The 14,306-nt window shown below is 39.6% G+C and overlaps 1 protein-coding gene and 1 long non-coding RNA gene across 2 annotated transcripts in view; one reads left to right on the top strand and one right to left on the bottom strand.

Moving 5' to 3' along the window:
* MFSD6 (major facilitator superfamily domain containing 6) overlaps window positions 1-14,306 on the top strand; it is a 79,096-nt gene that overhangs the window by 1,341 nt on the left and 63,449 nt on the right. The gene's annotated exons all lie outside the window — the stretch shown is intronic.
* The window catches only part of LOC124514802 (uncharacterized), a 38,144-nt gene continuing 30,017 nt past the window's right edge, over window positions 6,180-14,306 (bottom strand). Inside the window, exon 4 of the long non-coding RNA XR_006962662.1 lies at window positions 6,180-6,643. This is a non-coding gene — a long non-coding RNA (uncharacterized LOC124514802). The remainder of the gene's footprint in view (window positions 6,644-14,306) is intronic.

The following is a 14,306-nucleotide window of genomic DNA, read 5'->3' as shown; positions in this document are numbered from 1 at the left end:
AAAACCTTAAATTAAGGCGTTGAGTTTCTAATTCCTATTGGTGTCTACATAGTTGTATGTCCTTGGGCACATCACATCTTCCCCAGCCTCAGTTTTTTTCACATGTAGAAGGAGATGGTTGGATGGTATGGTGGCCAGGTTTGCCTTTAATTGTTCTAGAAGTTTAGGATTTTGTGGAAATCCAGCCTTTTCAATATAGATGGATATAAGGGGTGGGTGGACAGTTAACCAACAACATATGTGTATTTAGTAGATTCCTGCTGTCTGCAGGGCATCCCTTCCCTAAGACACTGGGAGCTAGCCAGCTAAAGGTGTATGCATCATCGATGGTTTGTTAACTAAAAGGAGAGGATAGGAACCCTAGTTATTGGGAAGATTGACTTTTGACACGTTAAGCTGCTGGTCATTAGCAGACATGCAAGATATTTTCAGTTATTTAGTGATAGTCAGATGGCTTGTGTTTATCACAGGTTGGAAGGGAAATTTAGGATTGCTTAGGAGGAGGCTGGGACATTGCTGTTTAGCCCAGTGCATGACACTGGGGGAGTAGGACAGAGGATCCTGTTTCAATAAGGCATTAAAGCTACTAGGCATGTTTACAGTAATTTAGGCTCTGTTTCTATACAAATAAGGCAAACTAAAACACAAAGATAGAACAGCAAGGTTTGCATGTGTTCGGTGGTACAAGGTATTGGATCACCAAGTCTATCTGGATTGTTGACAGTAATAAGGCATTTTTTGAGCACTTAACTATGTTCAAAACACAATCTTACACACTTAATTTCTAGATCTCTGAGAGATGAGTCTTTTCCCCAGCATTGTGAGTGACGAAAAGGAAGCTGAGAAGAGTTAAAGAATGTACACAAACCACATAATCGGTGAGAGGTGGAATTAGGTTTGACTCCATGTCTCTGGCTGCAAAGCCTGGGAAGTTTCCACACTGTGTGCCTCCTTATTCAGGACCCATTGGGCCTCACCACCTAAGCGGGTGCCCTCTTTTGCTTTCTGCCTTTGAAAATTAGCTACATTTCAATGTACGTGTATTACATATGGTAACAGTTTTCTATGTAAGATCAATATTTATATTGCAGGCATATTAATGCAAATATATTTACCCATTTCTCACCATTTTTAGGTTGAAGGCAAGTGTAAGTACATGAAAATGACCAAAGATAAATTTAGTTTTAGGCAGACAGGATTTTTTGTTTTACTTCTTTTGATATTCAGTAAGTCTTGACTTAGCAATTGCATTATAGGGAAAGGGAGAGATGGAATAAATGTAAATGTGTCTGTTAGCCACTTTGATACATTGTCTTGGGGAGAATCAAGATACAGTTAAGTGAAAAAGGCATTTGAAAAAGATTTATATGCAGATACTTAACAGGTGCATACAGGCACACATACCCCTCATTGTCCGCAAACTGTTGACATTGACTACTTGAAGGAAGTGGGATGGGGTGATGGAAAGAGGGTGCTTTTCTTTTTTCCTTATGAGGTTATGTTTGGGTTTTTATTTATTTTTATTTATTTATTTTTTTTTGTTTGGGTTTTTTAAAAGGGCCTGGATAGCCTGAATTTTTTTGCCCTAAATCCTGAAGGACACACTGTGTGTAGTACTTGGCCCTAGCGATGATTTCAGTTAACATTTGCTTTGTAGTTGGTTTTCATTCTCCGTATTTAGAAGACACTTATTTATCACTTTGTGAAGTGGCACTGTCTTATTTTGGTTGGCCAGGAAGCTTTTGGAAACTCTCAGAGTCATTTGTTACGACAATGATTTATTGGTGCAGAGCCCAAAGCAGAAAACCACACCAAAACAAATAACTGAAATGTTAAACAACTAAACCTTGAGCCTATATATTAAAATGTATTTGCTATAGATATTGAAACTTGTCTTGCTAGTCTGTGGCTCTAAATAGCTCCCAGCACACCCACACCCCTACCCCTACCTCAGTACCCACAAAAACTACCCAGAGTCTTGTATTAAAAGTAGCCTCCCTCCGCCTTGGTCTAATGTCATGTAAATGCAGCTAAGCAGGGGATGTGCTGATGATTGTGTGGAAGGGAGGTTTGAGGCTCAGAGATGTGAAGGAGAACCCTGTATTACCTTAGGTTCTGGTGGTGCTGCTGCACTTAGGCAGCGGGGGAGGGGTGGAATGGGAGAGGATGGGCCAGATGGAGTGAAATTGAGGCTCTGAGAAAAAACATATTCCAGAGGTATGGAGAGAGGATTGAATAAAGGAGGGCTAAGACATCTTTTTTGACATTTGTTGCAGTGTGTGTTTGAGAAGACAAATTCAGAGAACATTTTGCAAATAGAAAACCGGAAAGTCCAACTTGAATAACTCCGAGGGTACGCTTTGATCTGAGGCCAAGAGTGGGATTGGGGTAGAGTGGGAGACTGGCCCTCATGAGTCAGCAGAGGCCAGAGGGAGCTCTGGTGTGGCTTTGTGGAGGATAAAAGGAGAACTAGAAAGAGGAACTGGTGTTGTCTCAACAAGCCTGATTTGTGGGTTAACTGTGCCAAGGGAAAGTGAGTAAGGAGCCTGAGGTGGTAGTTAGCTGCCTGTGTGACTCTGTAGACAGACATCCACTGCACAGCTCGGTGCCCTCTGCTTTCCACAAGCTGCCTCCCCGTGGGCCCTTCTGCCCATGGGGTGCAGAGTAGGGACGTGGACAGCAGAGGAACCCTGGAACCCCGGAACCCCGGAACAGTGGAGGAGTGGGGCCCTATGAGCCATGTGGCAAATTCTTCTCTTGTAACTGCACTGGGTACTTTAGGGACAAGGTTAAGGTAGAATTGGCCCCAAGGTAAACAAGGCCTGTCTCCAGCATAGTTAAGCTTCTGCAGCTATTATGAGTGCCTTCTTAATTCTGTTTTAAGATAATTTATGTGGAGTTGTGTTTATTGGACAAATGGAACCCAAACTCACCTTTGTGAGGGAGTTTGAATAAAAGATTTTATTGTTGGGGTGCCTGGGTGGCTCAATTGGTTAAGCGTCCAACTTTGACTCAGGTCATGATGTCACAGCTCGTGAATTCCAGCCCCGCATCAGGCTCTGTGCTAACAGCTCGGAGCCTGGAGCCTGCTTCAGATTCTGCATCTCCCTCTCTGTCTGCCCCTCCCCTGTCTCTCTCTGAGACACGCTCTGTCTCTCTCTCTCTCTCAAAAATAAACATTAAAATTTTTTTAAAAATTAAAAAATAAAAGATTTTATTGTTATGCTTCCATAGGGTAAAGATAACACACATTTTAATTTTATTTACTACATAATCAGGTTCCCTATATTTTGAAGGTATGATATCTTTTTTAAAATTATTTTTTGTTGAAGTATAGCAGACATACAGTGTTACATTAGTTTCAGGTGTATAGCATAGTGATTCAACAAGTCTGTACCTTAAGCAGTGGTTACCACAATAAGTATAGTTACCGTGTGCCTCCTTACAAAGTTGTGGCAGTATTATTGACTATATTCCCTATGCTGTACTTTTCATTGCCATGACTTATTTATTTTATAAGTGGAAATTTGTATCTCTTAATCCCCTTTACCTATGTTGTCCATCCTTTCAACATCCCTCCCCTCTGGCAACCACCAGTTCTCTGTATTTATGAGTATGATTCTATTTTTTGTTTGTTCATTTGTTTTGTTTTTTAAACTCTACATGTAAGTGAAATCATATGGTATTTGTCTTCCTGTCTGACTTATTTCACTTGGGATAAGACCCTCTAGGTCCATCCTTGTTGTTGGGACTGGCAAGATCTCATTCCTTTTTACGGCTGAGTAATATTTCATTGTATATATTGTATATTTCACTTATATATATTCTTTAACCATTCATTAGTGGACACTTGGGCTACATATCTTGGCTATTGTAAATAATGCTACAGTAAACACAGACATGCATATATCTTTTCCAATTTGTGTTTTCATTTTCTTTGGGTAAACATCCAGCAATAGAATTACTGGGTCCTGTGGTAATTCTATTTTCAGTTTTTTGTGGAATCTCCATAGTGTTTTTCATAGTGGCTGCACCAATTTACATTCCATTAACAGTGCACAGGAGTTCCCCTTTTTCCATCACAAAGATATAAAATCTTTTAAGAAATGTCTCAAAGCCAGGGCGCCTGGGGGGCTCAGTCGGTTGAGCATCCGACTTCAGCTTAGGTCATGATCTCATGGTTTGTGAGCTTGAGCCCCACATGGGGCTTTCTGCTGTCAGCACAGAGCCTACTTCGGATCCTCTGTCCCCTTCTCTCTCTGCCCCTCCCCTGCTCATTCTCTCTCTCAAAAATACATAAACATTAAGAAAAAAAAAAGAATGTCTCAAAGCCCTTAAAACAGGCCTTTTCAGTTGTCTCTTCAAGTGAGCAGGAGCAGCCCAAGGAGAAGCCGACTTCAATTTAGCAACTTGCTGTGACTTTTTACAAACTACAGAATCAAGGGTGCCCTGATTGTCAGTCAGCTACCTTGTACGTAAAATAATGCCTCTTTCATATGTATTTTAAAAGTGATAAATGCTCAGGGCACCTGGGTGGCTCAGTCAGTTAAGTGTCCGGCTCTTGATTTTTGGCTCAGGTCATGATCCTGGGGTAGTGGGCTCGAGCCCCGTGTCGGCTCCTCACTGAGCATGCAGCCTGCTTGGAATTCTCTCTCTCTCTCTCTCTCTCTCTCTCTCTCTCTCTCTCTCTCTCTTTCTCCCTCTGCCTCTCTCCCCACTCACACTCCCTCTCTCAAAATAAAATAAAACATATTTAAAAGTGATAAAGGCTCATCGGAGGAAAATCCAGCAAAGTGTAAGAAAAAAAATTAAAGTACTCCTCACTTCACAGAAATGGCCCTAGTAATATTTTGTTATTTTCTTCAAGTTTTTTTCTAAAACATATTTCATATGAAGCACATAGACTTACTCTTGCAATACAGAGGGGTTTTTATCCTGCTTTTTTTTTTCACTTAATGTAATGCATATATCATAAGCATTTCTCCATATTCTATTCAGTTCTATTCAGTTCTATTTTTTTATCCTATGGATATAAGTTTGTATTTTTCTCTGACATGGATATGCCACGTTTATTTAACTGCTCCTGTTACTGATTGCTTCCTGTGCTTCAGCTTTGATTATTATGAAAAGTACAGAAATGAACATCCTTACACTTAAATCCTTGCATTCTCATGAGAGAATTACAATGAGGGTGCCTGTCAATCTTCATCCTTACCAGCACTGAATATTTTCATTTTCAAAAGTATTGGTAGGGCATGTATGTATTTTTACTTTAATGGGCTAGGTAATAAGTCATTTTCTGAAAGAAATTTATAGCTCATGCTAACTCTCAAGAGTTCTAACAGCATAAGAAACAATTTTAGATTATATATACTGGAATGTGTTAGGATATAAATTGTTGTTTTAGATAATGGCATTTAGGGGATATAAATAAAAATCATAGATAATAGCTATATGTCTGTAGAAAAATGTATTTTAAATCTTGCAGTCTATATTTTGATCCAAAGTATAAACTCATAAAATATGTGTCTGAGCACCTAGAAATTCCTAAAATGCCTTATCTTATGGGTAGATCATACTTTCTGTAACCCTCTTAACTTCCTTGGTGTCTTAATGGTGTCAGAATGGTCAAGTAATGACACCAGTCTTTTATTGAATAAGCTTTCATCAAATACCCATTGCAATTATAACATTATTTTACGTGTGTGTGTGTGTGTGTGTGTGTGTGTGTGTATGTTAGTGCTCTAACCTAATGTTATATTACTAATACTTGGAGTTGTGTTTTTATTTCTCCTTATAATTCTTATTTTTACACAGTCTGCTTTTTCAGTGTTCCTAGTATTTTTAGATCTTGAACCTATAGTCCTATACCAATATATTTACCTGAGTGAGTCCTTTTCTGAAAAGATTTGAAAAAAATTGTATCTGTCTCTGTGTATAAAACAGGCATTCACATAACTAGATTGAAAAATAAACCAAGAAGCATTTTAATAGTATTGTAATTCATCTTTTTTTAAACTATTGTATCTTCCATCTAAGTTGCTCCTCAAGTATAGCAAGCACAAATTTATTGAGGAAAATCTTTCTCTAAAACCTTAAGCAAATAACTTCTTTCAGTATCAACCTTTTAGAAATCTTTTGTTTCAGGCTTTGAAAAGATAAGTCTAAGATTTTTCATGTTGGCTTCTTGGCAAAGAAACAAAGATTGCATTTACAGCCACTAAACTAGTAAATAATTCCGTAAGATTAAGTGTTGACTTGTGGTGGTGGCCAGGTTCACCGTGGCCGGCTCTGGTGCTGACCCGGTTACATGAAAGTAGTTACACTTGGAGGGTCCCTTGTCTGAGAAAATGCCTAGAAAGCTAGAAGAATCACACGAACACTTACCAGAGAAATAAGTGCATGATGGTAGTATCAGTGTACATCCAAAAAGAGTAGAAGGCATAGGCGTGACACATTCGTTTTAATGCTTTCAAAGACTTCTGGCAAGGACTCCATGGCTCCCACAGGTTGGAACTGTCACTCAGGAGGAAGCAAGTGGCTGGGATTCCATCCATGCCCACTGCTGTGGGTAGAGGGGAGTGGTGAGTAGGGAGGCTCTGGACGGGCCTGTCTTGGGAAACATGTTGCTGGCATTCCAGAACTGAAAAATAGAAAGAATTTCCTCTAACTTAAAAGTGATGCACTCTGGGGGTGCCTGGCTGGCTCAGTCAGTGGAGCGTGTGACTCTTGATCTCAGGACCGTGAGCTTGGGCCTCACGGTGGGTGTAGAGATTACTTAAAAAATAAAATCTTTAAAAGTAAATAAAAGTTCTGAACTCTGTAACGCCCAGGTTCTTTCAGCACTCGTGCTTCAGTAATCTGGGTACTGCCACTGTTTGGAATATTAGTTCAGTGGGGAGACGGTTTCTAAGTGTCAGCAATTGAAGTGCAACGAATATTGGAAACCCAGCCTATTCATTAGTATGGTTATCCTACACAAGCAATTTCCTTGCCCTTTCTGGCTATTGATCTTTGTTTAGGGAGAGATGACTGTACTTCGGTTCTATTTTTACAAACCTTCTGTGACCCTGCCCCCCCTTAAATCTCTTCATTTTCCTTCCTTTTTTAAAAATTTTTTAAAATGTTTATGCATTATGTCTCTCTTTTGAGAGAGAGACAGATAGAGTGCGAATGGAGGAGAGGCAGAAAGAGAAGAGACAGAATCTAAAAGCCTCCAGGCTCTGAACTGTCAGCACAGAGCCCAACGCAGGGCTCAAACTCCTGAACTGAGAGATCGTGACCTGAGCTGAAGTCCGATGCTTAACTGACTGAGCCACCCGGGCACCCGTCTTTATTTTCCTTCTTGAGTATCAGCAGCAGCATATTCAGTTACTTTCACTCCCTATTTTGAAACATCCACTGGATTTTGTTGTTGTTGGAGAAACTCACAAGATCGAAATATCTTTTAAAAAACATTCTGTTCATGTTGTGATTTGAACTGTTACTTGTTCTTCACACTAGGCTTGTTTTAAGGCAGGAAGTTTATTTGAAATGTAGAAGGAAATGAGGTTCTGGGGCCTGCTTCAAATTTATACTAGAAGCTACTGGCACAGTATTTAATCAGAAGCCAAAAACAAGAATCTGCTTCCATGATGGTTGATGAAGTCTAAGGACCTAAATTACCAATTTTTAAATGACATTTAGTTGGGTCTTACGCAAAGTGAAAGTGAAAATCCCCTTGGCATTTTTTATTACTAAAGCCACATTTAGGATTAAAGACTATTTCCTCCTCCACATCCACACCCAGAAGAGGTGAGAATAACTTGTTCCTTTCACCCTCTTAGCAGTATGAAGGGAAATATGTTAGGATTTCGGCTCCTATCTTTCATGTTTATTATGTTACAAATATAATTAAAATGTTTCTACAGGTGATTCTATTTTATTTTATTTTTTAAAAAATTTTTTAAACGTTTATTTATTTTTGAGAGAGGGAGAGAGACAGAGTGTGAGCAAGGGAGGAGCAGAGAGAGAGGGAGACACAGAATCCGAAACAGGCTCCAGGCTCTGAGCTTTCAGCGCAGAGCCCGATGGGGGCTCGAACCCACAAACCATGAGATCATGACCTGAGCTGAAGTCAGATGCTCAACCGACTGAGCCACCCAGGTGCCCCCAGGTGACTATATTTTAAATGAAAAGGTATTTCTGGTTTGGAGATACCTAATTATCATTCCAGTCCCTAATCCAACAGTGTGTTTTTGTTTGTTTGTTTGTTACATTTATTCATTTTTGAGAGACAGAGAGAGCACAAGCAGTGGAGGGGCAGAGAGAGAGGGAGACCCAGAATCCGAAGCAGGCTCCAGGCTCAGGGCTGTCAGCACAGAGCCCAACGCGGGGCTCAAACTCACAAACCGCGAGATCATGACCTGAGCCGAAGTTAGACGCTTAAGCTTAACCAACTGAACCACCCAGACATCCCTCCAACAGTGTGTTCTCTAGTGAGTCAGTGTGCATCCTCTCCCACCTGATTGCCTGCAAAAACTAGGCTGAGGACATGGAAGTGGATATAAACTTAAATCCATAAGCACTGATGGGTAAAATTCTAGCCTAGTTCATGGGTGGTGCCAAAAAGTTCTAGAATACTCACTTGGGAAGGATGTTTCTAGAGTAATTGTAAAATATGGCCTAGCATTTCAATGAAATAGTACAGCTTGAGAAACATGATCACAATCATCACCAGCAACATATGTGGTTTTGAGTTAGAAAAATACTTTTTCAATACATTATTTCATTTATGCCCTAAAATCCCTCTGTGAGTTAGTTGACTTGGGTTTGTGTTTTGATCCCCATTTTATAATGAGTAAAGGGAGGCTCAAAGAGGCACTGATTTGTCAAAGCCAGGAGAGCAATTGGGACTTCTCTCTGTACTTCCTAAAATTAATCTGTCACATTAAACTTTAGTAAAATATTTTATATACAATATATTATCATCAGGTAGTAATCAAAAATAATCTTTATTGGAGCCTACAAGAGTAAAGGGCAATATGCTGAGCACTAGATTCCTCATTCAAGGAGATTATAATATAGTTGGGAAGACAGGAAGTACTTATAAAAAGAGCAATAAAATTATCCACAAGTCTTACCACAGCTCAGGTGTGAGACCAGTCTCCAGAAGCAGAGAAAGGAGTCAGGAAAATATCGTTAAGTTTATTCTATTTCCAGATGTTATAAAATATTGCATTAGGTACAATTCATAGAGTACTATCCAAAGTAAATTCTATCACAGAATATTAGTACTTATAAGTAATGTACTGGTTAAGACCAGTACATTAAAAGGTCAAATGTTAGGAAAACCTTAGTAGGGTGGCAGTAGCAAAATCCTGCCATTCTGTTTTCGGCACTGAAGCTATAATAATCTTTGTACAATACAAATGTGACCATTGTATTCTATTCTGTTTCATTCTCTTCAGTGGCTCCCTGTTGTGCTTGAAATAAATAATACCAACAAGTTCTATATAATTTATCAGGCACTAGGCTAAGATTGAACTGCATTATGCTTTTTCATCCCCCCCCCGGCTACCCTAACGGAAAAATATTATTATGTTCCTCCTTTTGTAGATGGGGAGACTTTGAAAAGTGGCTTCTCCAAGGTCATTGATCTAGTCAGTGGCAGAGCTAGGATTCTAATCTCTGACAGTCCCTAATCCCCTGCTCAGTGACCTCTTAGTAGTGTGTAGAAGGCCCTTCTTGATTAGGCCCTCCCCTGCTCCTCTTGTGGATTACTCTCTCATCCTTGAAGACTTCCTTAAGGCCCCACCCAGAGACTTCTGTGTCAACTCTGCTTGCTCCTGTTTTAACATATAGCATCGTGTATTTGGCTGTGCTTACCCCTCTCTCTTTCTTACCACTGGACTTGATAGCAGGGACTGGGTCTTCACCATTTGAATTACTGATCACCAAACATGCATCCCATCCAATTGTTGGTGCTAAGTTTGTATTTGTTGGATTAAAAAAAAAGAACATCTTAATTTTCATTGTAAGTGTCTAATACGGTATTTTGTGTTCTCTCCTGTCATCCCTCAGCATGATTTGTAGGGCCATCTGTGATCTGTTGCTATCCACTAGCCTCAGATGCCCTTCAGCCCCAGTATTACCATTTTAAGGATCTTCTGTTTTCTCTTCCCCCATCCTGGAATAGTTTTCCCTTTCATCTTTGCCCAAGGCAAATCCTACATATCTTTCAGGGTTCAAGTTAAGTCCCTCATTCTCTTGACAACCTCTGTCTGAAGTTTGGGCTCTCTGCTCTGAGCCCCAGAAGCATCCCATTGTCTGTTAACATTTTCTGTTAATTATGGGGTGCTATGTGGCTTCTCGTCTGTTATTCTTGTGACTTATCATTTAAATCTTCCTTGTGTTTTGGGCTCAACTTGTCAACTATAAAGCAAGTCTTTGAGGCCCAAGACCATGTTTTTGACATCCCTGTCTAGTGAGACAGCATGCTAAGAGCACAGACTGTCTGGATTTGAATGCCAGCTCTCCTTCTTACTCCCTGTTAACCTTGGGCTAATCATATAGTTTCCCTGTGGCCCATTTTCCTCATTGTCAAGTTGGGAGAGTAATCATACTCACCCCAGAGAACTATTGGGATTAAATGAGTTAATACATTTTAAACCCATAGCAGATATTACTTAAGTGTTGTTGTGTTGTAGTTAGTAATAATTGTGATGATAACATAGCCCGCTGAGCCCTTATTAAAGTAAAAATATGTTGTCAAGATGGCCAGCCACAAGGTATGCATTAGCCACTGTATGGATCAGTTTGCTTGTCACCCAGCAGACAGGTTTTGCTATGAGCCTGGGAAAGGTCCACCAGGAATAACAGGGATGGCAGGTTCTGGATTCTGGAAGGAGTTTCAGTCCAAGTGGAATACTGTTGGCAGCAACTGTGGGGACCACTGAGTATCTGGAGGGTTCAAGCTGGATTTTGGGGAATCAAGCTGGGCTGGAAGGACTAGAACCAGTTTTGATCTTACAGTTTGGCTGAGCCATTAAGGAGCCATGTCAAAGTGCTCCAAAAGGGAGAGGAAGATTCTAAAACAGTCATTCACCTCTGTACATCTTAATGCCCTTGTAGCTTATATAACTGTTATAAAACCAACCTTATGTTTCTTTTTCATGACATTGGCAAAAGGTCTAGCAGATGCTAAAACAATCCTTATTGAAAAAGATCTGCTGGAATTGACACTGAATGCTGTCCTCTGAGGAGAGCGCTTTCTGGAAAATTCTGGGGGTTGAACTGAATGTTCAAGAATGTAGTGCCTGAATACCAGGACTCTAAGACTTGTTTAGAGTGGTTTCTCTATGTCTGTGCTCATAATAGATTGCAGCAGTAGTTAGAGACCTGCCCTGGGACTCACATTGATCAATGCTAGAGAGAATGGTCAATAACAGTTGACAGTGTAGAGGTAGCTCTGAGGGTCCAGAAAGTGGATTTTCCTGTTTTGCAGCTTCAGTACTGGTCTCTGGGCAATACTGAGTTATGATGGCAATGGTGCCAGGGAAATGTCCTTTCTGTGTCATCCAGGGATTATTTCCTCTCCATCGCTTGTGGTTATGTTGCTACGTTATAATGCCTGCAAGTCTGACCTTTGGCAATTTGTTTAAAAATTTTTTTTGTTAATGTTCATTTTTGCGAGAGAGAAACAGAGCATGAGTGGGAGGGGGCAGAGAGATGGAGACCCAGAATCCAAAGCAGGCTCCATGTTCTGAGCTGTTAGCACAGAGCTCGACACGGGGCTCAAACGTACAAACAGCGAGATCATGGCCTGAGCTGAAGTCCGATGCTTAACGGACTGAGCCACCCAGGTGCCCCTGACCTTTGATAATTATTATTCCAAAGAACATATTCAAGTTTAACGGTTTTTTTCCCCCCTCAAAGTTGAACCCATTTCCATACTCATATATTTGTGGATAACTCAATATACGTTTAAGCAGTTTCAATTTACATACATAATGAAGAAAGCTATCAATTTTAACAAGGATTATTTCATCACCTGTCATCAATAATTCAGAAATACCTGCTATTTGAATGACTCAGGGTAGGTACTGGTAGAATGTCTCTCCAGGTTTTAAAAGGCTGTGTTCTTACCAGCATTAGAGAGTGCTAAATGAGAAAACTTCTCTGCTTTCCTAATAAATAAAAGCCCTTCTTATCCAAGCTGGCTTAACAGCAGTCCTACAACAGAGATTTCCCAGAGAAGTTAATAAATTTTAATTCTGTGTACTATTTGAAATGCCTTCTCTCCTTTTTAAAAGTTTCTTTTAGGGACACCTGGGTGGCTCAGTTGGTTAAGCATCTGAGTTCGGCTCAGGTCATGATCTCACGGTCTTGAGTTCAAGCCCCGCATCAGGCTCTGTGCTGACATCTCAGAGCCTGGAGCCTGCTTTGGATTCTGTGTCCTTCTCTCTGCCCCACCACCACTAACACTTTGTTTTTCTCTCTCTAAAAAATAAATAAACATTAAAAAGTTTCTTTTAAACAAATCATTTTTTTTAAACAGATGAGCTTTTTTTTTTTTTTTTTTTAATGTTCATTTAGTTTTTGAGAGAGCCAGCGCACAAGCAGGGGAAGGGCAGAGAGAAGGGGACAGAGGATCCAAAGCAGTGTCTGTGCTGACAGCAGAGGGCCCGGCCCATGTGGGGCTCAAACCCACGAACTGAGAGATCATGACCTGAGCTGAAGTTGGATGCTCAGTCAACTGAACCACCTGAGCGCCCCTCTTTTAAACAAATCTTTAAGACTCAGAGGTTTAAACAAAATGTTAGTTTAATGGGTTCATGTTGTTAAACTACTTAATAAACAAAATCCCTCCTTGGTTTGTAAAGAGATTAAGTACTTCATCCAACATATAAATATTTTTACTGCTCTTTATACTTACTCTATCAATCCTTATAGCAAATTAAATGTAATCTAATGCAGCCAAAGCATGGCCTACTTTGGGACATATTTTAATTTTACTAAAATACAGAGGTTGTTTCGTTTATTTGCTTCTTTTTGTCCCTGATCCTATGATCGCACAGATGAATATATTTAAACTGCATTTTGTCACTGTGTTTTAAATGTGACTATTTTGGGGGTGCCTGGCTGGGTCAGTCAGTAGAACATGTGACTTTTGATCTCAGGGTTGTGAGTTTGAGCCCCACATTGGGCACGGAACCTACTTAAAATAATACGTAAATAAAAATAAAAAGTTTAAAAAAAATAACTGTGATTATTTTGGTTCCTTTTCCTCAAAATCTAAGTATAACCTGAAAATATTGTCTAAACATTAATGTCCTGAATTGAAAGTGAAAGTTTTTGTTTGTGTATATTTTTAGATTTCAAATTCTTATAAAAGTTACTGAATGTGACATTCATATAAAGGTACAGAGTGTTATAATACAGGAACATTCCCTTACCTACTTTGCATTTGTTTATACTTTGAGGACTACTTAACATCTGGACTCCTGTAACAGGAGACACCTTGCATAACCTTATGATAATAAAAAATCATTTGAATAAGATAGAGAGGAAAGAATGCTTTGGAAGAAAGTCCCTCATCAAGGTTTAAATCAAGATATTTTGCAGCATGGAATTAGCATTTGGGCATCAGTTCTCATCATCATGTGGACAATTCAGAGACTTGTACCCTTTTAAAAGGACTTTGTGTCCTTCTATGACCTCCTTGTTAAAGACTCAGTGGTTGATTTATGGAAGATAATTAATTAAAGGCCACCTGATTAGAATTCATAATCAGAATGCATTTTGTACAATTCTGAAAACTATCTTTAGTTTGTCATAGAAGGGTACAAGTAGCTGCTTTAAATTACTTTCTTTTGTAAAGGTAAAGCTCATATGACTGTTTATTTCTTTTTTCTTTATGTTTATTTATTTATTTATTTTGAGAGAGAGAGAGCGCGTGCACACGAGTAAGTGTGAGTGGGGGAGGGGCAGAGAGAGAGGGAGAGAGAGAGCGCCCAACGCAGGGCTCAGTTTCATGAACTGTGAGATCATGACCTGAGCTGAAACCAAGAGCCGGACACTTAACCGACTGAGCCACCCACCCAGGCACACCTTAATTTTTATTTTTTAAAGCAGAATACAAAGTGTTTTTTTTTTTTAAGATGAACATTTTTTTAAAAAAATGAACAAGTTTATAAAGTAAAACACCAGATTCTATACCTTTCCTCATTTCCCGTCCCAGAGGCAACTACTTTCTTGCCTTTTAGGCCACTATTTTGATATTTATCTGTGTATTTTTAAATAAAATGCTTGTATTCTTAGCTCTT

The sequence above is a fragment of the Lynx rufus genome, unplaced genomic scaffold, assembly GCF_022079265.1.
Source record: "Lynx rufus isolate CCGP_SWC_20201006 ecotype Redwood Valley unplaced genomic scaffold, mLynRuf1.p SCAF_2, whole genome shotgun sequence".
Taxonomy (NCBI): domain Eukaryota; kingdom Metazoa; phylum Chordata; class Mammalia; order Carnivora; family Felidae; genus Lynx; species Lynx rufus.
The sequence above is the reverse complement of the archived record's forward strand: the minus strand, read 5'-3'. Positions and strand labels throughout refer to the sequence as shown.